This window comes from Diadema setosum, chromosome 10 (assembly GCF_964275005.1).
Source record: "Diadema setosum chromosome 10, eeDiaSeto1, whole genome shotgun sequence".
In the NCBI taxonomy this organism is placed as follows: domain Eukaryota; kingdom Metazoa; phylum Echinodermata; class Echinoidea; order Diadematoida; family Diadematidae; genus Diadema; species Diadema setosum.
This window is the reverse complement of record NC_092694.1, coordinates 14,148,663-14,175,469: the sequence shown is the minus strand read 5'-3', so window position 1 is coordinate 14,175,469 and position 26,807 is coordinate 14,148,663. Positions and strand designations below refer to the sequence as shown.

At 37.4% G+C, this 26,807-nt stretch overlaps 1 pseudogene; it reads left to right on the top strand.

The window, feature by feature from the left end:
* On the top strand, positions 1-26,807 carry LOC140233774 (aqualysin-1-like; annotated as a pseudogene).

Here is a 26,807-nt window from a genome sequence, read left to right as displayed (position 1 = left end):
ATGAACACGAAAATCGTCTCCGTTCTCTTCGCGCTCGTCGGCGCAGCCAGCGCCATCACAAAGCTGGCACCACTGCTGCGAAACCCAGACAAATTCAGCGATCGTCACATTGTAGTCCTGGAGGTAATACTGAGCGGAACTGACTTTTTTTTTACCGCACACAAATGCTTTTAACGACCACTAAAGAATATACTAACAACTTATGTGTAGAACATATCGCTAGTAAGGAAGAAGAGTCACCATTGTATATTAGTCATTTATATATATCCATATTTCATGATGCAACTTTTGTTCTAATCATTGCGTATAATAATATTGGTATGAGCTTGTAAATTAAATCTGTTCGACTGTGTAGTGCATTATGATAGGTTTCCTTTTTTGATCAACTTTTTTTTTTGTTTTAGGCTTAAGTTTTGTTGCTTTGCTTATTTCAATCTAACAGCTTAAAAACTAAACTAAACCTATGAATGGAGTGAATGATTGTATATAAGTTTTGAAATGAAGTTTCTTCAGTAGATAGGCCTACGTGTTGGCTGTTGGTTGACCTGTGTATTGACGTTATGCTCTCGTCCAAATATCTAATTGGTACCATTTTATTTCCAGTTTTGTTGTAGTTTTAAACTTGGCAGTATTCCTTTGAACCATTTTATACTTCGATGCATACGTATAAATGGACTATTATTGTTGTTAAAAACAGTCGCCATTTAGCCTATGCCTGTCACATACGTTAATAAAAGATAAGATATACAATTTAAGTTAGAGTCTAGAGAAGTATGTGGCTTACAAAAACAAAGAAAGAACCTTATTTCTAATTTTTCTTTACTTCAGCAATGAGTAAATGAATATTTATTAGTTCTTTTCAGGTGTATGGGATCTTATTCATGTCAAGGAAACCTTCGTATATGCATAATAGGAAAAATCAGGAGAAATTATAAAAAAAAAAGTTAAATGTTGAATTGGGAATAAAACCCAAATAGTCATGTGAATTAAGTAAATGCAGCAATATTACAGTAGAACACAGCAGCGAAAGTTTGAGGGAAATCAGACATTGCATTCAAAGGTTATGCATTGATGATTGCTGGATGAGAAAAATATAACACTTCACGACGTCAAATACAGAAAACGATAGCAAGAAAATATAACTAGAATTCTACAAAATTTCGTTTCACATGAGAAGTACATATTTCCTTTGGTTGTTACTGTTAAGGGTAAAATTGTCCCCATGTTCTCTGAAAGAGGTAAATCAAGTGATCTTTCATTCTGCTACAAATGTGGAAGTACGTTGGAATTTATTTTTGCTTACTTGGCTTTACTTCTCTTTTCTTTTTCAAATCACACAATATGTCATAAAAAGAGAATATAACAGTATTCGATGTACAAAACGCAAAGAATAGTATCACAAAAAAAAAAAGGTCGACAGGAAATCTTAAAAACAATTGTAAATTACCCAGGTGATGATTGATTATTCATTCAAAATATACTATGTCGTTGCGATAACCAACATTTAGGAAAGAATAGAAATGAGAGGGATTCAAATGAACTGATTTTTGAATTGTGTATTTATAGACAGTGTGATAACAGAAAAACAGGAGACCCCGATCATAAGCAGCTGCTTCACATGGATCGAAGCCTCGGGATAAATTTCTACCTTAAATTTAATTTACATAACTGTAAAAGCGACTTGTCTACAAAATAGAATCAATAATCCACGCAAAACTATCGTATTGTGAGGTAAAAGAGAATAGGGGGGAAACTGAAAAATAGTTTTCGTACTTTTTGTTTTCAAGAGACATTTTCCCGAATATTTCAAACAAGCTATTACTATTATACTGGGCTGAGGTGAGTGCCGTGTTCTGCTGTGCTGTGCTGTGCATGCAAGGCGTGAGGTACAATTATGTTGATTTAACGTTAAGGCATAATTATATTATTTGGTTGTTCTTAGTGTACTTGTGTGTCATATGTGTGTCTGAAAGATATTTCTGTTTGCGATATTAGTTTTGATGTGTTCCTGATTATGATTTGAAAAATACTCATGCCATTACATGCAGCAAGATAACTTAAACCCCCAAATTCCTTGTGGTATTATACGTTAGTATATTTCGACAAAATATATCTTTTATAAGTGCCTTAGAAGAATATAATCTAGTGGTTACCTTTATTTGCTCAGGAAGATTATTCCAAACATCTGGTCCATATATGGTATCTAATTGACTTCTGAGCCATCCTGAGCTTGGGATTGCGGAGGTGATAATCTCTGGAATGTCGAGTTGGGTGTGAAAGCGTGGACGCTGGAGTTCATAGTGAACAGGTTGTGGAATGAGCATGGGAGGGTGTTTGATGTGTATTTGTACATGAATATTGCGTAGTGTTGTGTAAGAATATCGGGGTACTTTTTTAGGGTTGTCAATTTACAGAATAGCGGTTCACAGTTTGCCAGATAGTGTGAATTGGTGCAAATACGGATTGCTCTTTTTTGGAGGAGGTGAACTGATTGAATTTTTTTTATTAGAATATGCCCACACTATATGGCAGTAAGTGATGCATCGTAAAATCAGTGCATTATATAAAATAATGATGTAATTTGCTTTAAAAATATTTTAAGTTGCAACAATATAACTTTATATCTCGACATTATTGTATTTATATTGTTAACATGTTCATTCCAAGCAAAATTGGCATCAGCAGTTACGCCTACGAATTTAGTAGACTTTTCTTTTTCTACAAGGGATAGCACACAAATGATATACTCAACAAAAAAGAAAGTAAACACTTTTTCAAGTTTATAGTTCTAATAGAATATTTGGCCAAGTATTAATGTTTTATCTACCATGGTAAAGGTATGTTCAATTGGCTATCAGCCTGGTGGGTCAAAAAGGGGAAACTTTACGCATGAGTGAACATATTCGTTTTTCTCTTCCAAGGCACAAAAGTCAAAATTGCAAATGTGGACTAGTTGTCTGTCATGCGTAAGTGCACTTCCATTTAACACAATTTGAAACACGAATTATCTCGCAAATGTAAACCTTTGATTTCTATAATGCCATTGTAGAGCCCAAAGATAAAGAAAGGCGAAAATTTATGGAGAAAATGAAGAATCTCCTGTCAAATTCAAATTCAAATGGGCATTAAAGAGGCAATATTAACAAAAATGGTAGAAATTTGAAATGGTATTTCAAATTAAGAAAATACAAAATGATATTTGGGCCTTGAATTTGTCTCATGAATTCTTAAATTTCTAAATTAAGTGAATAAAATAATTACAGAAATTCTGTCCATTCATCCATGTCTCTCATTGTGTTAAATTTGTGTTTTATAATCACTGCTTTCTTGAAGGGCATTTCAAATGAATGACAAAATCAAATTTTGCAATATTTACTTTTGTGTCTTGGAGGATACAACAAACATGTTCACTCGAGCATAAACCAGGTTGATAGCCAATTAAATAACCTTTAATATGGTACATGACACAATTTTTTTATCAAAATCTTGTATGAAAAAATGTGCATGGGAAAAATCCAATACAATTAAGATAATCAAATGATACTTTTAAATGAAAATGAAAGTGTATCACTCAATTGTATGACAGTGAAAAAAAAAGGCCCATAGAAGTTGTGTATATAATGTTGATTGAATGCGAACGTTCAAAGTGCGAAGTTGTGTTCCTATAAATGAAATTGAAGCTGGTATTAGGCACAAATTTCAACGTCTATCCAGCTGTCGCGAAATTGAATGCCATCTTTGAGTCGTTAAATTGATTGAATTTCTCTCTCAATTGAATGAAATAAATTCTAAAAGGAATGACATGAAATGACATTGAATACTCAAAGAATTAAAATGAACAGTGAGAGCAGAACAGTAACCAAAATCACTTGAACGCCTTTGAACGTCTTTTCATTAATTCGAATGCAAATCTGATGAAATTGGGAGGGAAAACCTATATAATTTTTTTTTTTGTAGTTTCTTTTAATTGTTTTCCACATTTTGAACTCAAAAACTGTAGTACTAGTAGTCTTTACATCAAGCGATGACGGCACCAAAACTGTAAGTATTCATCACTTTTGAACGGATTGTCCGATTTTTATCAAACATTACCTGCTGTGTTCTCCTATAGGCTTGCTACATTCACGCAATTCACCTGTTTAAAATATTACATACTTATCTCACTTGTCTTGACTATTTCACATAATTATTATGTTCAAGTCATATTGAGGGAGGGGGGGGGGGGTTGACGGTAACAGCAACGGCAACCACCCATTATAAACATGATAAAATTTACCATATCCAGGTTATTAAAAGACTATAATGCGAGGGAAACTTCCTATAGTTATAACCTTATCGTAAAGAAAACCAATATTCGTATAAATTTGCTAACAGTAAGTGTTCAACGACAGACCAGTGTAAAATTGTGAAATCATCAGAAGCCCATTTCATAAAACTAGTCATCAGTGACAAGTTGTCATAGATGTGAGAAGCTACTGAAATCCTTACATCTGATTGGCTGAGAGCAATTTGTCATAGAATTTTGGCAGTTGTCACTGATAACAAGTTTCATGAAACGGGCCCCAGGTCTGCGAATTACAATAGTTTTGCTTGTGACAAAAATCATTAATTTGTGAGAACACAGGAAACTTTTTATGTCAAAAACTTTCATAGTCGAGGGCTGAATTTTGATGTCATATTTATCTACAATTCTATTCGTCTGATTTCTTATTAATGCGCTTTAATTCTGAAGAAAAAGAGAATAAAAACAAATTCTAATTAAACCTATCGGGTTATTGTATTTTAAGACATTCTGAGATATAATACTTTATGAACAGGGTCTATTTCATGCAATGTAAACTGATTGCAAGAACACTTTGGGCACTCATTACACATATCTTTTCAAGACGCATATGGAAAATGATTTAAATACATTTTGTCTTTAAATTTGCGTCTGAATGTAGAATGACAAGGACGTAGACGCATTTGCCAGACGTTTTTCTACTGACTTAACTTTGATCAAGAGACCGTCGAGTTTCATCCGGACTCTGAAAACCGCTATCAGAGCTGTCATTGTCGACCTGGATCCTAAAACTGTCGATGTGGTAACTATTCATCCTAACCTTACTTACCCTTACTTTTCTTATAGAAAATAAGTGCATTTGCATGTACAGGTTAATCAGTGAGTCACTTTCAACAATGTGGCGTTGTATCATAGTAACTGATTTAATGGCGTGGTCGATGGTAAATTTCTTGTTACTCATTGGTGATTCTATTCATTTCAAAGCAATTAACAATCATTTTAGCCAATCTTTATTATAATTTTACAGTTCATTCGTATTGCGATAATCCGTTGCCAGTCGTCAGTCGGAAACCCTTTTTTGACTTCCTTTTTTATGATATATACAATGGCATTTTCGCCTTCTCGAAATCCCCAAACCAAATTTTCACCAAACTTGTCACCAAAAATCTGCGAAATGAAGACATGGAAGACACTATGTGGTTTTTGAAAAACCAAATGTCTAAGTTTGCAATATCTATGCAATTGGGAACTCTGCCTACATTCCAGAAACTCCAATATGCATGATTTGAGAATCTTTAAGATTCTTTTATATTGAATTAGAATTGATGTACAGTCGAAAATGATTAAAAATAATGTTAGTGATTATAATTTGGAAAGTGTTCTGGTCAGATCAATTCAAATCAATTCAATTTAATTCAATCCAATTTAGTTAAATTAAATTCAATATGATTTTATTTCCATATAAGGTAATACATCCACGGATGCCCCTGTCATTGCCTGTGGGACGAGGGTCATGGTCGCGTGGTCAAATTTGTTAAAGTTGGCAGGGATAAGCATGAAATGATGAAATTTTTATTTATACATATTTTCAAGATTGATACATAGAAGGCGAAAATACAATACTCAGATGAGCGGTAGACCCAAATAGGCCTTCTGTTGTGATTAAATGTAATTTCTACATAATAGCAGAGGTATTATTGTTGTGACGACTTTATAGCTTCCAGTTTATACCTTATAGCATTGTAACATAACGCCCCTTCATTATTTTTGTTTTTGTTTTAAAGAATATTTTCTCTTCATCAATGGAAACAAATTGTGGAAACAAATATATACAGAGTGATGATTTAAAGTGATAATCAATACAAATTGATGATGTTCAATATCGATAATGAACATAAAAACAATCGATTCAAATGAATGTTTTATACAGGTGCGGTCGTTGCCCAATGTGAGTTACGTCGAGGAGGACGCATTGGGTCGCGTCAATTACGACGATGCCTTAAGCTGGGGCACTGACCGCGTCAACCAGAAAGATCTTCCATTGGATAACAATGACGATTTCAAATGTGAGAAAACTTAATGCAGTTATGTAGTTAGTGATGTACTTGTGATTATGCAATTACAAGTATGGGTTCGGTGAAAATACCAGCCATCAACTGGGTGAACTGATCGCTCAAAACTGGTCAATAATTGTAAATTGTAATTGTAAATGTTCCCCCATGGGCAGAACAGTCATAAGAGTGTTCTCCAGGGAGTCAGCATTGTGTGTGTGTGTGTGTGTGTGTGTGTGTTTGTTTGTTTGCTTGTGTATATTTGTATAAAATGGTTAAAGAGGGACGTGGCATGTTTCATCTGATAAATGGAGCAAACACACACTTATGTTTATTCTTTTGGCACTGTATCTATATATATAAAAGTCTCGAACTACTGCTGCTGCTGCTGCTGCTGCTGCTCGCACTTGCTCGGTGCACTCAGGCGGAACGCCAAGGGCATTCATAGGTCATTGCATTGAAACACTGCCTGTGTCATTCCCACTAGGCAGGAGGGATGATGCGTGTACACTCGTGCGAATGTGCACTTAGTTGACTCAATACAGCACTAGTTTATGTCAATTTTATGAAAAGAAATAATAAACTGTGAAGGTATAATGAACAAATATTATGTTTCTGTGTATTTTATTCATAAATCATCTTCATTTCAACCTATCTGTAATCACATCTTACCCACTTGCAAATCGACGTGTCCATAGTGTCCTCGAGCCCACAGAGATAGCGCTGGGACATTCCATTCAATGACGGGGTTTTTATTTTGCAACGTTATCAACTAACTCTCATGTAAGCAAGTTCTTGCTATATGGCTAATATATTCTATAATGTATCATAATGTATCTATGCTTAGATAGCCTAATTCAATTTAGCAGAGACATAGAAAAAGATTTGTTTTACAATCGTGATACGTTCAACTACTCATTTACCCTGTGCTGGAATCCGCATGTCTGCTCCGCACGTGTTATCGCTATCGCTCAAACTTCGATCGCGATGGCTTGTGTGTAGGGGAAGCATGGGGCTGAAAAAACATGCAGCACGTGGCATGGTACAAACAAATCGGACGTAAGAAGTCGTACATTCAAGAGCTAAAACAGACAAATAGCGAAATCAATGTCCACTGAAAAAGTCTTGACACTGTAATGTATGTTCCAAAATCATGTCTGGCTTAGTTTTGAGAGGATTTTCAAGGTTTTCCTCGCTCGAGATCAGGAATGAGATAACTGAACTAGGTACTCATACAACGTGTACTGTAACATGTGCAATGTGACTGCTGCATGCATCGAGTGCGACAAGAACGCTAGGAATGCACCAGCTACGCGGTGTGCTGCAAATTCTTGGGGCGAAATTAGACTTCATTGTTCAGCCCGTCTAGTATTTATATTTTCATAATAATTCTAATTCTTCATAAAATCACGATTAAAATACTTGATAATTCTATTCGTTATATATTTTAGAAGCGTAATATGAAATATTTGGGGTTTTTTTCAGTCCGAGAGAAAAAGACTTTTGAATAAAAAAGTAATAATAAACAAAAATTCTTAACTCAAGTCTAAAATCCATGCGCTTTCTTGCAGTTCCCCGCAGTTGCCCATGGATACGATGCATAAGTAATCAACTGTTTACAGAAGGCGTTTTCACATCAGCCCGATAAAAATCCAAGCTAGAGATATTTTTTTTTTATTCCCCAAGTCAGAAAATAGCGCGCTATTTCGAAACATCGGGCTGATGTGAACACGTACCTACCCTTAACTGCTCCTGTTAGATTGTAATTGAGAGCGATTGTGAATTTATCGGTGGTGTTTATAGTTTTATAACCCTAGCCAATAAAAAAAAAGACAAATTCAAACATCAAATGGTGTGACAGTTTTAGTCAGAATTCCCTATCGATATCACTTGTTGCCACGATAGTTTTCAGATTTCACTTGCTTCATTATCGAAGCTGTTGGACGTTTGAAAGAACTGCTTCACAAGAAATCACCTTTGATTTATCATTTATTTTCACAAATAAGAATTTTTATCACTTACATATTTCTTTTATTAGTTTAATGTCATAATATTTCATGATGGTATGTGTTCTGTCTTTACATGGCAAGATGGGATTTTTTTTTTCCATCCAGGGTCAAAGAAGAAAGTGACAGCAAGGAAACAAAAAGGATAGGGAGGAAATGAAGAGGACAGAATGAAATACCTGCTCAGCAGGCTCTTTTTTTATTGATTTAACACAATGGTGAACGCAGTACATCAGATTATAAGTACAATTCTAAATAATTTATTAGTCGAAAAATTAGCAAAGAAAACGGGATTTCATCAAGTTCTAAATGAAAACTAAATAAATTAGCATCGTCATTTAAATCTAATATTCACTACAGAATAGACCTAATGCAAACTTATTGTCAAGCTTTTGGTTGAGTTTCTTTAGACACACAAAATAAACAAGCAAAATGAAAAAAAAAAAGATAAAATGCAGGTCTCTAGACCATTCCTGTCTGTGCACGAGCGAGCATCAGCACCGTTTCAGTGTCACTCTCGTCATCGGCCTAGGCTACTCGTGTCATGTCGTACTCGCCATCAACGTCATGCTCATGGTCACACGAAATAAATTGCATCATAAGGGTTCGTACATCAACATCACCAGAATCATGGACATTATCATCATCATCACTATCATCTCAACCACAGCAAATCCCTGAATATCACTCCCATCATCATCATACTCTTCACTCTCACAAAACACATCAGCAAACGAGACCTAGCTAGACATTAGTTATACACAAAAATGAAACGGAGGTGGAAAACAAGTAATGAATACACGAAGACTATCGACAGTGGTATTTTACCGTAGAAAAAAATACACAGAACATCTTGCACCGGAAAAAAAAAATCGAGGTAAAAAACTACGATGAGGAAAACTAGGGTGAAAACCCGATGCCTGGAAGACGAACGATGAAAACACTTTATGGTAAAAATGCTAACTCGAAAACAAACGAGTGGGTACCATACAAAGAACGATGTTCTCGCACACACGTAGATAATACATCGTGTTCAATCAAAAAACTCAACAAACACTCGAACAAAAACTCACCTCTAAATTGTTGCAAACGAGATAGTCACTTAAAATAATGAACAAAACACTCTCAGAAGAACGATTGTACTCTGAGAATAAAAGATATAGAATGATACGAAAGTAAAAGAGAAAAAAAGAGGGAATGGACGGGAAACCTAGAGAAGTTACGCAACACTCACTAACGTAGATGGAATTCGACACACACAGCTAGGTATATCCACGCACTCCTCTCTGAGGAGATCGATCGATATCACGATACCGCGCGTAAGAAATCACTGCAGTTGCTGGGGCAACAAAGATACATGCGCGCTGTAAACATGAATATTGATTACTTTCTCAGCAGGCTCGAACCCCTGGTAGGTGTTTTGGCCAATAAGAGACATTCTAAAATACATTTCTTTGCTTGTAAAATAATTTTTCTGAGTCCATGAAGGATCTCTGTGATTGGCTAAAGTTATTCTACAGCTCCTTGGCTAAGTCTGAGGCACAGAACTCTTACTGTGTAAGAGTTCTGTGGTCTGAGGTCGTAGGACGCCCTCTTTTGGTCATAAATAATGCACCCCACGCTGGATGTTTCAGATTTTCGCGAAAAACTGTTCAGTTTTCACCACAATTTGCTTGGTTGTGGTGGCCCTGCCAAGTTTCCAGCGTACTGAACACATTCCCGGTCATAAATTTTTCTTTAGTGTGATTAAAACAATTTTAAGCGGGGTGACGGTATTCGGGCCCCTGACGAGGTGCGGGCACCTTGCTATACTTGACAAGGGACGCCGAGGCAGCTAGTACATAATAAAACTTAGATATGGGGGTAGGGTGATATGTTAAAAACACGAATTTCGTTCGTTCGGTCAAATCATGGTACATGTATAGTTTATGAGATCTTAGCTTACCATGCTTACTGCAGGCTTTTGTGTAATATTGTCTATTCATGTGCGCATTTTGTGCAATTAAGCAGATATTGATCAAGTTGATCAAGGTTGATCAACTTATTTGTATAGTAAGACATGCAGAATTGTGTATAACATTTGTATAAATGCTTTGAATTTGCATAAAATTATTTGCACGTAAAAAGAATAAAATAAATATGTGACTTAGCAGCACAAGTGAGAAGAAAATAGCTGCCTAGTTTTGTTTATATACATGACATGAGTTTGTGAATATGATCCTGATATCAGACGAAATTCAAATGAGGAACATCATGAAAAAAGAGCGAATAAAATGATAACTGAGGAAGCAAGAATAACAGAGGAAGTAAGAATAACTGGGAGAGCTTGAGGTGCAGGGACATTTAATCAATATGTACCTTTTATTCGCAGTATTCATGTATGAAAATCTGTCAGACCGATCTCTCTCTCTCTCTCTACCTCTACTTCTATCTATACGTATATTTATGTGAGCACCTCCCAGGTATATCTATCTACCCATCTCTCCCTCTCTCTCTCCCTCTCTCTTTTCTTGCAGATACTGGATCGGGTGGTAACATCTACATCATAGACAGTGGCATACGCGTAACTCATAATGACTTCAACGGCCGCGCTACATGGGCAGAAAATTTCGTGGACAACTATGTAAGACACGTGTCTAACGCTTTCACTCTCGGGGTTTCCGTCACGCGTTCTCTACTCTTTATCTGTCTTTTATATTTCAGATATACCAGGAAACATTGAGAAGGGTGACAATATCCTTGCCTTCACTTCTGATTCTGATTTTATTTCTGAATTTCTTTTTCATACATAAATGAAGTACAATGTCAATTAAACAAACAAATTGAGCACAGTATAAATTGGATCTGACAATTAAAACAAATAAATGATTAATTCAGGTATCTAACTTTCTCCCCTGACACAATTCAAACTATTTTGTGCATGCATTTATGTAAACATAAGTTACAGTATATCTCTTGCTCAAAAACAAATTAGGCAATCGGATTCTTGCTGTACAGAAATTCAGGAGACCATCATCATAAGCAAGCGCTTGACGAGGACAATGGCCTCAGAAATGATTATCTAAACAATACAACATTGTAAGAATATAACATATAAGTCACCACTAACTGAGTGGCGATAAGGAGAAAGGGTGGGAAGAATGAGGGGAAAAAGTGCAGCGGTGCATTGTGCATTGTGCAAGATGTGCATAAGAGACCAAGAAAGCTCTGCACAGATCTGCTGCAAGCCACCACATCTCCATTTCGTGGAGATGAGTTGTGAATACAGCATGCTAATGTTCATGTTTGTTGTGTATATACGATCAGTTCGGAGTCCTTACTTTAATTATGGAAGTGGAAAAAAAAATAAAACAGATAAATAGCAACATGCTCGAACATTCAGATACATATTGAGTTAACAACATATCTTTAAGCTGTCTTTTAAACAAATGAATAGATCTACATTGTTTAAGGTCAACGGGTAGAAGAATTCAAAACATCAGGGCCATGATGTTTTAAGGATTTTTGTGCTAAAACAATTCTTGGGTTTTCAAGATGATAATCAGATGAACGGCGAGTTGGGTAAGAATGAATAATGAAATTAGGAATTAGGAAATCATTGAACACCGAGGGAAGTTGGTTGAACGTGTATTTGTGCATAAATATTGTCGTTTGAATAGTATGAATCTCATTAATCTTCAATGTTTTTAATTGATAAAACAACGGGTCAGAGGGAGATAAGTAGTGGGAGTTTGTAATCAACCGCATTGCTCGTTTTAGTAAAAATAATATTGAGTTTGTTTTAGTTGTACCACAATTTCCTCGCATAATATTACAATACATAATATAAGATAATATCAAAGCATTATACAATATAAGCAAAGATTTCTGAGAAACCAAGTTTCTCAGGTGGTATAAAATTCCGATGCCTCTAGAAACTGAAGTATGAACATTGTGTAAAGATCATTCCAAGACAAATTTGAATCAATGGTAATACCTAAGATTTTAGTAGATGTCTTTTCAACAATTGGCTGTCCGTCAATATGAATACAATCATCAGTACAATTAATATTCAAAGAATTATGAAGCTTAAACTAACAAAATTTGTCTTAGAAATATTAAGTGACAGTTTATTACATAAAAGCCATTGAGATACTTTACTTATCTCCAAATTCAATGTGGTAATAAGACTTTCAAATATGTTATGAGAATAAAAGATATTTGTATCATCAACAAAAAGTATAAAACTAAGAGACGAGGATGAATTTATAGTATCATTAATATAGATCAAAATAGTAGAGGACCCAATATGGATCCTTGGGGACAACGCATGTAATATTGGATTTGGAGGATTCTGAAGAATGAAATGCTACATATTTCTGTTGGATGAATAATCACAAATCCAGGATAGGGCTATACCTCGGATACCATATCTCATCAGTTTATTAATCAAAATGTCATGGTTGATGCCTTTGACAAATCCATAAAAACGTCAAGCAGGTGCTTTTTATTCGCAAAACATTCTGTCACCTTATTCAATAATTGGACAGTAGCATAATCAGCAGAGTGTTTTTTTTTTTTCTGAATCCGAATGAGTTAGCGACAAGCAAATGATTGGTATTATAGAAAATATACAACCGTTTATGAATAACCTTCTCCAGAATTTTAGACATACAGGGTAATATGGAACTCGGTCAGTAATTTGTCAAAAGTGAAGGATCATCTTTTCTAAAAATCGGAATCACTTTCGTTATTTTAAAAGAATTAGGTCTTCTTGTACTACGGACCACAGTAAATGAAGTAAGATAATGATATTTCCTATGGATCTCATGCAAATCAATATATCTATTTCTACTTGTGTGTTTCTTTGTGTGACCGTTATTTATCAGTGAATATTTGTTTTTGGTATATAGGTCATAACCCTTGTCAGTTTCCGCAAAATTTCATTTTCTCTCCATTTGAAGAAGATGGCATAAATGGTTGTAAAGTTGAGGAGAAATGAAGGAATATCTTTCCTTCATCACCTATGCGTTCTTAGAGCGTGATAAACTCTTCTATAAAGAACGTTCTACACTTATAAAAATAATAACGCGTAATGTTCTCTTATCGTGAATTCAATCTGGCAATATTGGATTCTATCCACCCATCCCCACTCTCAAAATGCAAATTTCCTCATTATAAGCCTGTATTTGGTGCCGCTTACCTCATATCCGGTCCTCCACTTCAAATTGCGAGTGACGACGCATAGTGCAACAAAGTGACTGATGGTTATGGCAGAGTTCATCCTCAACTCAGAAACCACAATGGCCATTTCTGTAGTCTGTTTCGTATCTTTACTATTCACAGTTACGTTTTCGTACGTTAGTGGAAGAAAAAAAAAAAGAATCACATCTTTCATTATTGCAAGGCCTTTGTTATTGATGTATACATATTTTTTTTTTTTGTCAGCTGCTAAAATTTTCGAAAACCTTTCGACTGCTAACTACATGATTCTTAGTTGGTCGAACTACATTAGAGAACCTATGATTTCCTTTTTCTATTTCAAAATGACACTCTGGTAGATTTCTTTCTGGTTTCTCGCAGATCTAGGAGAAGTGGGGGGCCTGCAGTCTATTGGAACGATGGGAGCGTCCCATTTTGCGCTCCAACAGGCTCAATGATTTTTTTTTTCCCTCTTGAAGATGCTCCAGTTCGCGATCAACACGATCACTCAAACAACTTGAGTGGCACCAGTCGAGGCTTGATGCACGCTGGCTACCTGTGCTCTACTGAAAAGAACGCAGTGTCCAACAGTGTGTTCACAGTGTGTTCACATAGTCGACTATGTGAAAACGCTCGAATTTAACAGTGTGAAGATGATTTCACACTGTGGTGTAGTTTTCACATAGTAATGCTTTGTTTGATGACTCACATTCTGTACACACTGTTAAAACGCTCGACTTTAACAGTGTGAAGAGATTACACACTGTGTTCACGCTGTCTTTCGCACTGTTTCTCACACTGTGGGGCACTGTGTTCTTTCCAGGAGGGTACGGCAGGGTTATAACGTCGATGCCAACTTTCACTCCTTTCAAAGCCCCGAGTTCCGCTTTAAAAATGTCATCATAGCTTGATAGCAGGCTTTGCACGCGGTCAATGACGTTTTAAAACTGATTTACTCCCTGCAAGTTGATCTTCAGAACTTTCAACCAATCGCGTCCGAGCAAGCTCGGCTCCATCGCCCTTGCTACCAGCAGGCGGAGAGCAGCCGTTTAGTTGTACATAGTAGGTCGCCGGTAACCTAGGTATTCCCCCAGGAACTTCACTGTCTGCCTGGTGTATGTTCAGAGCACAACATAATGGCTGTCTTGATTGTAGCTTTGACCTTTCACCTTAATCTGTCCAGTGACATTTCCAGGTCTGCTCGCTTATCATCGTTACACCAGCTCCCGTAAGAATGACGTTTCCTCCCACTGCCATTGTCACAGTATTGGCTTTCTGTGTTTTGAGGTCGCATGATATAGTCCATGACTATTACCTTCATTAAAAGATGAGGGGGAGGGGGAGGGGGAGGAAGGTGGACATTTAACATTTTCCTCAACGCTGGATATATGCGTTTGTAATGTCACAAACTAGGCAATCACGCAACATTTCATTCAAATTCGTGCCATAGTTACATTACGTGATTTTGTGAGACGACGCAGTTCAGCAACTTATATAGCAAGCATTTGTCTCACCGTGTTCCCTTTTATGACCAGACCGACACTAGGCATAAGGGGAATCCATGTGTCCTACACATTGCACACCCCCCCCCCCAAAAAAAAAAAAAAAAAAAAACTACAACAAGACCGCGCTGCGTAGGATCCTACAGTAAACCCTGTACGTGATGTAAAGAGTGTCGAAGTCATGGGCCTTGCCTAGTGTCGTGATGTGGACTGTAAAACTTGTGGGCTGTATGACTCTTGGGGCTTGGACTCGTGACGGGTACCCGTGGAAACTACATGCTTTCTCGGCTGGAGAAGAACGTTTTGCTCACACTCTTTCTTCAAAGACGATCAAGTGCTCAATTTTGCTGTTCAGGTACCGGTACTGTGCATCTGATGCGCGCGGAGACTGTTTGAGTCTGTCTTACCAAAGGAGTGCTTTAATCTCCACTTTGACCTTATGATCACCACTATGTAGAAAACACAGTATAATTCATTGAAGCCAATTTGATAATATCAGTACGATAATTTCGTTCCAGGACTGCATTTGCATTGTTTCGTTTTGTTAGTTTTGTTTTTCTACCGCAGAACGCAGATTTCGATGGCTACGGTACCCACTGTGCAGGAACGGCGGCAGGTACCAGGTATGGTGTCGCTAAAGACGGAAAGAGGCGAATGTGTACGCCGTGAAAGTTTGCTTTTGCGCTGGATTCTGCCCTACCTCTGCTGTGGTTGCTGGCGAGTATCAAATCAACGTGTAAAAGTCAGATAAATAGATAAAAAAAAATACACTACTGTTACTTTAAGTACACCTTTGCATTGGGGTTATTCAATTGCCGCCTAGTCCGACTGTCAGATGGTTTACCTCTCAGTTCGGATGGAGACGAACAGGTCGGATGAGACCATATTGTGATATATAGACCAAGTGGCAATAGACCAAATGGATATTAGACGAAATGGGCATAGCCCATCTGGTAAATAGGCAAAGTGGTAATTGGACTAAATGAAGTTACTAGACAAATTGGTTGTATAAATCAAATAGAATTGTACCACGTGGGTTGAGATTAAGCGGGTTTGAGACGAAGTGGAAGTAGACCAAGTGATTATAGATCACCAAAATACGTAAAACGAGTATGACAATATCGCAACTGAAGCATTCAGCGAGAAAAGGCAAGGAAACTAAGAAACAACAGTTGTATTTTCTGTGAAGTGATCTTGGCGCAAATTGGAGGAAATCGTTTAGTGTAAAGTCTTGTGTGCATGCACGATCATTATTCTGCAACATTCACTCGAGTTCCATCTCGTGCGTCGTACAGGGGTCGACTATGTCGTTGGAAGGAAGACGGATGGCGAAGAGAACGTGGTGGCGTCTATGTCGTTGACTTTTGTAATGGACTCCCGGGCTCTGAAGAGTGCAGTGACCGACGCAGTTAAAGAGGGCGTGGTTGTCGTCGCAGCTTCTGGGAATCAGGGCTTTGACGCTTGCAACGTAATGCCTGCAAACATTACTGGGGTATGCTATTACGTCTAGGGCTATTAACGATACTCAACATGGTTCCTGTGTATTAGCAACTTCTTCTTTCCCTCTTTCCGTTCACCATAATCATCAGCAGCTTCGTATATCCTCACAAAATAACTATGGTGCTCGAGTCTTTTGTGTCCTTAGTGAAAAATCAGTGCATATTCGAACCTGGTAATTCCAATCCCTGATAGCAGAGACTGGTAAAATCACGTCAAATTTACGTCTTTTTTACGTGACGACAGACGTCATATTATATATTTACGTCTTATAGTCGACAGTTTGCACCAGCACATGACGTAAAATAAGACGTCATAATGTATTCTGACGTCTTTTTGACGTCTCATTGGTTTAAAAGTGACGTCATTATGACGTCTTTACGACCAGAATTTTGCGTTCACAACCAGAATTTCGCGTTCACACAGGTAAAAATCACGTCATATTCACGTCTTTTTTAGGTCGTGTTGCCGTCATACTGACGTCATATATTTGCGTCTTTTTACGTCTTCATGGACGTGACATATTTACGTCTTTAAGCGTCAGTTTGCACCGGTACAAGACGTAAAATAAGACGTCATATATTTATAACTTTATGACGTCTTATTGGTTTAAAAATGATGTCTTTATGACCAGAATTTTGCATTCACACTGGTAAAAATCACGTCATATTTACGTTTCGTGACGTCATATTTGCACTTTTTAGGTCAAATTTCGACGTCTTTTTTTGAAAACACGTCATATTCACGTGATACATTTACGTCTTTTTGACGACAGTTTGCACCAGCGCAAGACGTCATATTTTGACGTCTTCTTTACGTCTTCTGGTAAGTGTCACGTCATATTTACGACTTATTTCATATCGAGCTCGATGTATATTGCACAACCAATGAAGATGTAAACAAGTCATTATCATATGGTATGTTAATGACCTCTCCTACACAACCTAGTATCCTAGATTCTATGTCTACGTTCTATTTATAACTACAATCACAACGCACTACATAGCTTGTAAACCTACAGAAAATGATTGTAATGCTTGAAGGCATGGTTACTATAAAACTAGATTCCATTCTTATCAGGCCAGCTGAAATATGAAAATACATCCTGAAACACTAGTTGAAGTTTGAATAATGAATATCACAATAAAGTATACAATTTCTTACACATTTTAAGTTTGAATTGAATATGAATACCTAATAGGTTAATGTTTTTTCTTATTGCCACTAGCTTTTGAATACTAGATTATCTCTTATGAATATTCATTATCGATATAGAAACAAAACGTATGTCTACTTTTGACGACTTTATGACGTCTTAATGACGTCTTTATGACCAAAACACATGCATTTGCACAGATAACTCGCGGATCTTGACATATAGAAACATGAAAGTTGAAAAATATACTTTAATATTCGATTTTTTAAAGATATTTTGCACATTATTCTCTTAATGAAAATTCATCATCGATATAAAATATTAAACAACCGGCAGCAATCAAGTTCATGCTGGAATCGCATTTGTTATTTGTACATGGTCTCTTAATGAAAATGCATGATCGATATAAAAACAGAAATTGCGTTCCAACCGAAAAACCCGCCCTTTCTTCACGCACACGTGTGTGTGCGCGCACACACATACACAAATAGAAATCATGTTTTATGTATAAACCTATTGATTTTTCTTAGTAGGTTTCGTAGCTAGATTGTTCCAGTTGTTTAACCTCGAATGAACTGACATATTTTAGTATTCCAGTTCATTTGAAAAACATATGATGGAATGAACTGGTAAATCTGCCACTTTTGACCAGTACCGTGCTTAGAGTCCAACTGGTATGAATTTGACCAGTTTGGTCTGTTTAAAGACACCCAGTCGCGAGGATACATGGACATATTTCAGCCGCGGGCGGCAGCACGTAAACTCGCTTCCGAAGTTGCTACGAAGCGAAATTGTGTGCGTGCGCAAGACAACCCTAAAGCAATGTATCGCGCTATAGTATCTCGATTGCTCGCTTGATTGATCTGAGCGCGGGACAGTACGTTTTGTGTAATGTGAATTGAATGTATGGTATACTCTATGTACTGTGTGATGTTCGCATGAGCTAGCTAGCTGCCTATACTTCGTACGACTACGCCTTCTGTTCATCGCATCGTCGATCGTCGTCACTCGTCAACTATACTGTAATCTATTAATCGTCAGATCAGATCAGACTAGTGAGTGCAGACCACATTATAGATAGGGTGGCCATCATGGACGATGACACATCGTCATGGGTAGCGGATATTACCGCCGAATTGTCTATTCTGAACGCGGACGATTGGGTCGGAGACCCTGTATCATGTACTTGCCCTGGCGTGTGTAAATTCAGGACGGGGAAGCGACTGTGCCCGTGCAGGGCCAACGGCCACAGTTGCACTGCACAGTGTACCTGTGCTCATGGTAGAAGGGGGCCGTGCACCAACCGACATACCGTTTCATCATCTTCAGTATATATGTCTAAAATCTATATCTAATCAACTCGCACACATTGAGCGTGAGACTCACGCTCACTCAAGCAATTCAACCAGTTTTGACTGTCTTACTCTGATTAACAAAATCTCATGCTAAACCCCCCAAATGGAGTGTACAATTGTACCTACATGAATACAAAAATAAATATATCTCTAAATTCTCTGATATTCCGAATGTCGATAGGCCCAAGCCCAAAAATTCGAGATTTTCCCGTGTGGGTGTAAACTTTAAGCTTAACCAATAATAATCATTTTTGGTTCACGCACAAAGACGAGCTATTGTGTTACGATTGGTTTCTACCTATGCCATGTGAGCGTAGCTTGTACTTTTGGCAAATTACTACAATGTAGTACATAATGTATGGCTATGACGTGTGCTTTACATTGCTTTACGTACACTGACAGTGTACGTTCGACTTACATACATATTGTACGTACGTACACGGTGTGTACGGCCGCACAGCAGGCCGCCAGGCACCAGCCAACTTAACTTCAAGTCAAAGTAGGTCCTAAACTAGAATCTATTGTTAGATCTATCATCTAACCTAAGTTCCCCTGTTTAACGTTAGAGTACACGCAGCCGCTGTCGCGAAGCGACGCGGCTGCACCTGTATTCCTTCGCAGACGTTGTCATTTTTCAGTGTGGTTGTGCGACTCCTTCATGAATATCTTTATTAATCATGGAAAACTAAAATACAAGGAATTATCGTAATCTATGATAATCATTCAATTATCGGTATGCGATTTTTTGTTTAATTACGTCAAAAAATCACCGAAATTTGTGGCTGAAATCAGGTCTGTAAACGTCCTTATTGCTTCACTCCTCATCTGCGTGTTATTTGAATGGCATTCACTCCCGTATACTACAACGTACAACGTAGGTAGTATACGAGAGTGAATGCCATTCATAATAACACGCAGATGCTAGGAGTGAAGCAATAAGGACGTTTACAGACCTGATTTCAGCCACAGATTTCGGTGACTTTTTGACGTAATTAAACAAAAAATCGCATACCGATTATTGAATGATTATCATAGATTACGATAATTCCTTGTATTTTAGTTTTCCACGATTAATAAAGATATTCATGAAGGAGTCGCACAACCACACTGAAAAATGACAACGTCTGCGAAGGAATAGAGGTGCAGCCGCTGTCTCTACAGCGGCTGCGTGTAGCTAGAGTTCTACCAGATCTATTGGGTTAGACTACATGTATGATGGAGCTTGCGATAGATCTATTCAATTATTTAAAATTTATTTGCAAATCCTAAATCATATTCTTGGGGAATTTGCATAATATGATTGATATGAAACACTTCTCATTTAATGGGACTAATGACATTTGCTACCTACTGCTGGCCGGGTCAGTTTTTAAGAAGCGATAAACTGACCCAGCAAATGTCATTTCGAATACGGCGTTATCATAATTTGACATAAATGAGAATTTAGAGAAGTTTTTCGCGGAATTATACATAGAAAAATAGGCCTACTTGTCTATCAAACGCAAAGCCAAAGGCCCTAGAATTACTGATAGATTAGAAAAAGTCATTTCACTTCAATCATTGATTCATGTAGGTCTAATAGACTTCTAACGTTACTTACACATCATCTGGATCTGGATTCCTGGATTCCTTCTTAGGGGTAACCCTTGACTCCAACTTAAATTGGAATAACCACATTGACAATATAACCACATTAATATCCAAAGCCATTGGAATACTTCGGAGATTAAAATATTTTGTAACGGAAAAAGTACTCATTATGTTATACAATGCATTAATCTTACCGTACATTAATTATTGTAATGTTGTCTGGGGAAACTGTAATAAAACCAAAGTAAATGTTATTTTTCTTTTACAGAAAAAGGCAATAAGAATATGTACCAACTCACATTATCTAGAACATACTGATCCATTATTCCTTAGACTAAAAGTTCTTAAAGTTGACGATATACACAAATTTCAAACAGCAATATTTATGTTCAAATACACGCAAAATCTACTCCCACTCTTCCACAACGCATTTTCCCTTAACAGGGATGTCCATGCTTACCCCACGCGCCATCGTAATGATTTCCATTTGAATAACCCTAAACTCCTATTAGCTCAAAAATCAATTCGGCATAACGGGCCTGATATTTGGAATTCACTCCCTCTCCACATAAAACAGTGCACATCTCTCTATTCCTTTAAGGCAAATACAAAGAAATATTTCTTGGCACAATATCATACGGTACAGTAATCATTAAACATGTACCTCTTATACTCAACAACAAGGCAATATTTGGTCCACCCCCTTTTCCTTTTCTTTTACTTTGCTGCTTGACCCTTCGCCCATATTATAACATATCCAATCATTTTCTTAGAAGTGCTGACCATCAACACTTTCGCGCTTCATCACCTGCACACGCACTCACAGGCACCACTCCTGTTTACCAAGTAATTGTATAAAACTGGATTTACACGCACTTTAACATGGCCCATCTGTATTAGTGTTCAAGTACTACAATAAAAAATGGTAATCTAACTCTGGCTGTCCGTCTGTTCAAGCACGGCTTATAACGGCGGCCCTCTGCATCATATGTATATATTATATATTGTACTGTGAATTAAGTCATTATTGGCCATATAAACATTTTGTATGTTATTTAACGTTTCATTTGTCTTTACATACAAAATATGACTTACTATGTAATATGTCAATAATTTTCAGAATTGTATTTGTGTAATTGAACCTGCCTTTGTTATTTTTGTTATTCTGAAAGAAAATATGAAATGCAGAAAATAAAATCTTTTCAAAAAAAAAAAAAAAAAAGTTGTTGACTTGGCCAGCTGGGATTGCTTGATTGGCGTAAGCCGTGGCATTACAATTCCACCGTGCATGCATAACACGAATTTGCACATTCTAAATTCCTGCAAAACTGTTCATGCAACTCCAGCAAGTGAAAAGCAAATTTTTCATCGGCACGCTGACGCTGAAGCTTCCCCCTCTGCCACTGGTCTCTTTGTACTTGTCCTAAGCATGCTAAGAACACGTCTCTCTGAGTTCTCCACTCGTTGATAGCGTCAAACAAGTAGATACGTTTCCTCGAGTTGGACGGCTGTTTGATCTCCATTGTGAGGTTTCATTACTAAACCAAAGCCGAGGCTAAGCCGATACAGTACAGCACTTTTTATTGTAAACAGTACACGCATACCACACACATTATTGATATTGACACACCGGTACCGACGACTTTATATCAACTTTGTTATGTTACGATCCGGCCCAACGTACTGTACGTATAACACAGCTGACGCAGCAGACTATATTGCACGATGAGATCAAAACAACCTGCCATATGGCCATATGCATTGCAACTTGCTATACATGAAGCTTAGAGTTTTAATATTTCTTCATCAAAGCATATTCATAAATACCAAATATTAAACAAAATAATATATGAATAATTTAAAATATTGTTATATAATATTTTCAGACATTTTAAAATGCTATTGCTTAGATTGCTGAAATTGGCACCATAGTGCAAATAAACAGAGACTGGAGCCAGATACGTACGTACGTACACCACACAGCTCTACTGTTGTGTCGCCGCGACCGGTAGGAGAGATTTTCATGCGCATGGCTGGTTGTGCGGTTTTGTGCGTGCACCCATTCGGCCCCATTCGGTAGATATTCGGGCGTCCATGTTGAAATTACAGTGGACGGCTCGCAGGGCTCTCGTGCCCCACTGGTTTTTCACTGGTGCGCTGCGTAGCGTCGTGTTCGGCATTCGGTACATACGGGGGTATTGTAACGGGGGGAGCAGCTTGTCGTGCTTTTCTACTGAGCTGCGAATCGCCTGCGACGACTGTATGCCTTTAATTTCTCCAAGGGGTCAACTGGTATGCTATTTAATGTGCCAGTCCGTTAGGTTGTTTTCAAGTCGAATCAACTAGTCAATATGACATCTCTGTCCAGCCGATTCCAATTGATATCAAATATTATTTCTATAAAGAAATGACGTGAAAACATGCCACAAATAGTCTTAACGTCGTTCAACAAGTAAAAAGAATGTACCAAAGAAAACACATCTTTAGTCTTAATTAGGTGTAAATAATTGGTTGAATGATTGACGTAAAACTTCCGTCATATTTTGATCATGAATGTAACAAGAAAAAATTGTTGTATAGACACGTCATATTGACGTCTTTAAGACGTCATCAGTCTGCTATCGAGGAAGTCACTAACTGCGCAAAAACTGACGTAAATATTACGCCATAGATACATCGCTAATATGACGTGATGAATACGTCGCAAATCTGACGTGCAATTTACGTCATAAATACATCGCTAATATGACGTGATGAATACGTAACGAAACTAACATAAAATTAACGTCATAAATCCGTCGCTAATATGACATGATGAATACGCCACAAAACTGAAGTGAAATTTACGTCATAAATACATCGCTAATATGACGTGATGAACACGTCACAAAACTGAAGTGAATTATTCATGTACGTCATACATACGTCGCTAATATGACGTGATGAACACGTCGCGAAACTGACGTGAAATTTGTGTCATGAATACGTCGCTAACATGTCATGATAAATACGCCGCAAAACTGACGTGAAATTTACGTCATAACTATGTACGTCGCTAATATAACATGATGAACACGTTACAAAACTGACGTGTATTATTCGTCATAAATACGTCGCTAACATGACGCGATGAATATTGGTCATAAAACTGACGCGAAATTTACGTCATAAATACTTCGCTAAAATGACGTGATAAATACGTCACAAAACTGACGTAAAATATGACGTGCGATCAGTTTTTACGAGTTGCGACCAAATCAAGACGTCTTATTGACGTCAGTCTGCTATCAGGGATGTACGCGTAGTGTCTCTACAACGGAAGACTTTGAAATTGATCTTCATATTTAATCAATTGAGTATCTGAATATAAGAACGACCCAAGTCCATGGAAGAACATTTCGAGTAAACTTAAAAAAAACTTCATATCTTTTTTATTTGTCCAATAATATTCTATTTAACTATGATGGGAAGGCAACATTGTATATACAAACTAGAACATATATTATTGTGACAACTAACATTTACATTACTTGTGGAGAGGCCATTTTGTGTGATGGACTTGGGTCGTTCTTTGAATCATATGGACTTTGGGTCGTTTTTTGAATCATATACATGATATTCTGCTGTAGAGATGAGAGAAGGACGAGAGAGGGCGCTATAATATGAATGTAGGAATGACCCAAGTCCTTCATTCTTACATTCATATAAGATTTAACTCATTCATTTCAGGCACTTCCGGGGGTAATTAGGATTTATCATTTATACACAAGATGAGTCCATGCATAAGCTACAGTTTCCCATGTCAAACTAAATTTGGCCAAAAATTGGACTTGGGTCGTTCTTATATTCAGATCTTTAATTCAAGTGCACGTTTCTAGGAAATATATTCGCAAATGATTTTTCCCCTTTTTCCGATGAAAGTGATGTGCAAAAACCATGGTTGTGAGTTGGGGTGCCTTTGCTATTGAGAGGGATCAAGCCCGTAACGGGGGGGGGGGGGGGGGGGTTCAGGGGGTTCCGCGCAACCCCCGTTTTGCAGCAGCCAAAAAATAAAAGAAATGAAAAGAGAAAATGAGTCCACCCCCCCCCCCCTCCGTGAAAAAAAAAAAAGTGAAACGGGGCTTGCAAGTGTCACCAGAAATTGCGCTAAAGCCTTTTTTCTTTTTTCCTTTTTATTTTCCTTTTTTGCCATTAAGCCGATGAAACCTGGAAGTGGCACGAGAAATGATTAAGCCCGGAAGTGGTCCACCTTTTCTTATTCTGAACCGCTCCATAAATATCCTAGTTACAGGCCTGGGGATCACCTTGAGTTTGATCAAATCCGTCTAGAGTCATTTCTCTGGTCTTCTAAGCAAAAGTCCAAGGTGTGTTAGTCACATCGACATATACAATCCATAAGTTAGGTATTTAATACACTGTATTAATCTACGGTTGATCATTGAGACTTGCTCTCCCACCCCCTCTCTCTCTCTCTCTCCTTCGTAAGGTTATCACTGTCACTGGGCAACACACAGTCGGATGATACCATGCGTTATAGCTCAAATTACGGCACCTGCGTTGATATTCTGGCACCAGGGACAAACATCAACAGCACAAGTCACCAGAACGACGGCGGGTCAGCCATCATGACCGGAACGAGCATGGCCTGCCCTCATGTTGCTGGTATGTACTATGAACGCATACACCCACACCCACACATGCCATCATACAGACCCAGACACACACAAAGACGTAGACACATAGGCCCGAATTCACGAAGGTGGTACAAATGAAACCATGGTTTAAACCATGGACAAAAACCATGGAGTGCCAAGTGTCGCATGGAATATTTCGTTACGAAATCAGTAATTTTGTCGATGAAATGATTATTTTGTAACAAAATGACAACATTTTGTAACTAAATGAACATTTCGTCCACGAAATGATAATTTTGTTTAACAAAACGGTCATTTTGTCGACGAAATGACCAATTTTGTAACAAAATATTCCGCGCGAGACTTGGCGCTCCATGGTTTTTGTCCATGGTTTAAACCATGGTTTCATTTGTACCACCTTCGTGAATTCGGGCCATATAGACATACACACATCACACGTTTTCGTAGTGTTATCATTATATCTCTGTTTCACTAATTGATATGAATTCCACTTGAATGTTAAATATTAAGACCTAAGATGAAAAAAAAAATATCCATTTTCATCAATTTAAGTTGCACGAGATTAGGTACTGAAAAGCAAATGAAACAATGGAAATATATTTGATGATTATTATTACCTTCAAAAAATATTTCATGTTCTGAACCGTGCACAGTATCATTAAGAGTATTTTAAATTTGATGATGACCTTACTAGATATAAAAAGAATTGAAATAGCATCATTTTCTATTTTTTGCATTCAAACTCTTCATTATTATTATTATTATTATTATTTTTTTTTTTTGGGGGGGAGGGTCAAAACAAACGTATAAAAAAATGTCAAAGAAAACAAGAAGCAAATACATGCATGAAATTAATAATACATAATACGTATCACTACTGGACTCTCCCTCTCATATGCAATGCGTGACATACACCATTTTGGATCATTTTACTATCAAAAGGACTAGGGGAATGAAGGGTACGAGGTTATTGTAGATGCTTTGCAGGTGGATCGACTTTTTCTTTTCGAACAACCGTGTAAACAATCCATAAAAATGGAATGATTTAAAAATCGATGTCACAAAACAAACTAGAGTCTCTCTCTTCACTGACATGAAAACCATTGATTTCTCTCAGCCCTTTATCGGGCCCTCCTATCTAACCCTTTTTCCATTCCGCCTTGCTCCTTCCGTCTTCCTGTTGCTATAATGGGCTAATTTCACGGAACACATGGACGATTTGCGAAGGACGAATGGCAAAGTCCAACATTCGTTTCTTTTTTTTTTTAGACTGCAATTAGAGAAATGTATATACATGGACGTATCCATATGTATTTCCAAAAAGCCGATTTTGACGTGTTCATTCCTCGTCATTTTCTCTTCAAGGAGCAGCCGCTATCTTGATGGCGAATAGAGGCGTACAGCCCAGTGAAGTTCGTAATGTACTGGTGAGGGAAGCGACATCTGATAGAATACAGGGAAATCTGGCAGACACGCCCAACAAACTTCTGTACGTTGAACCTCCGGATGAAAGAAATAGAGAAGATCTTTAA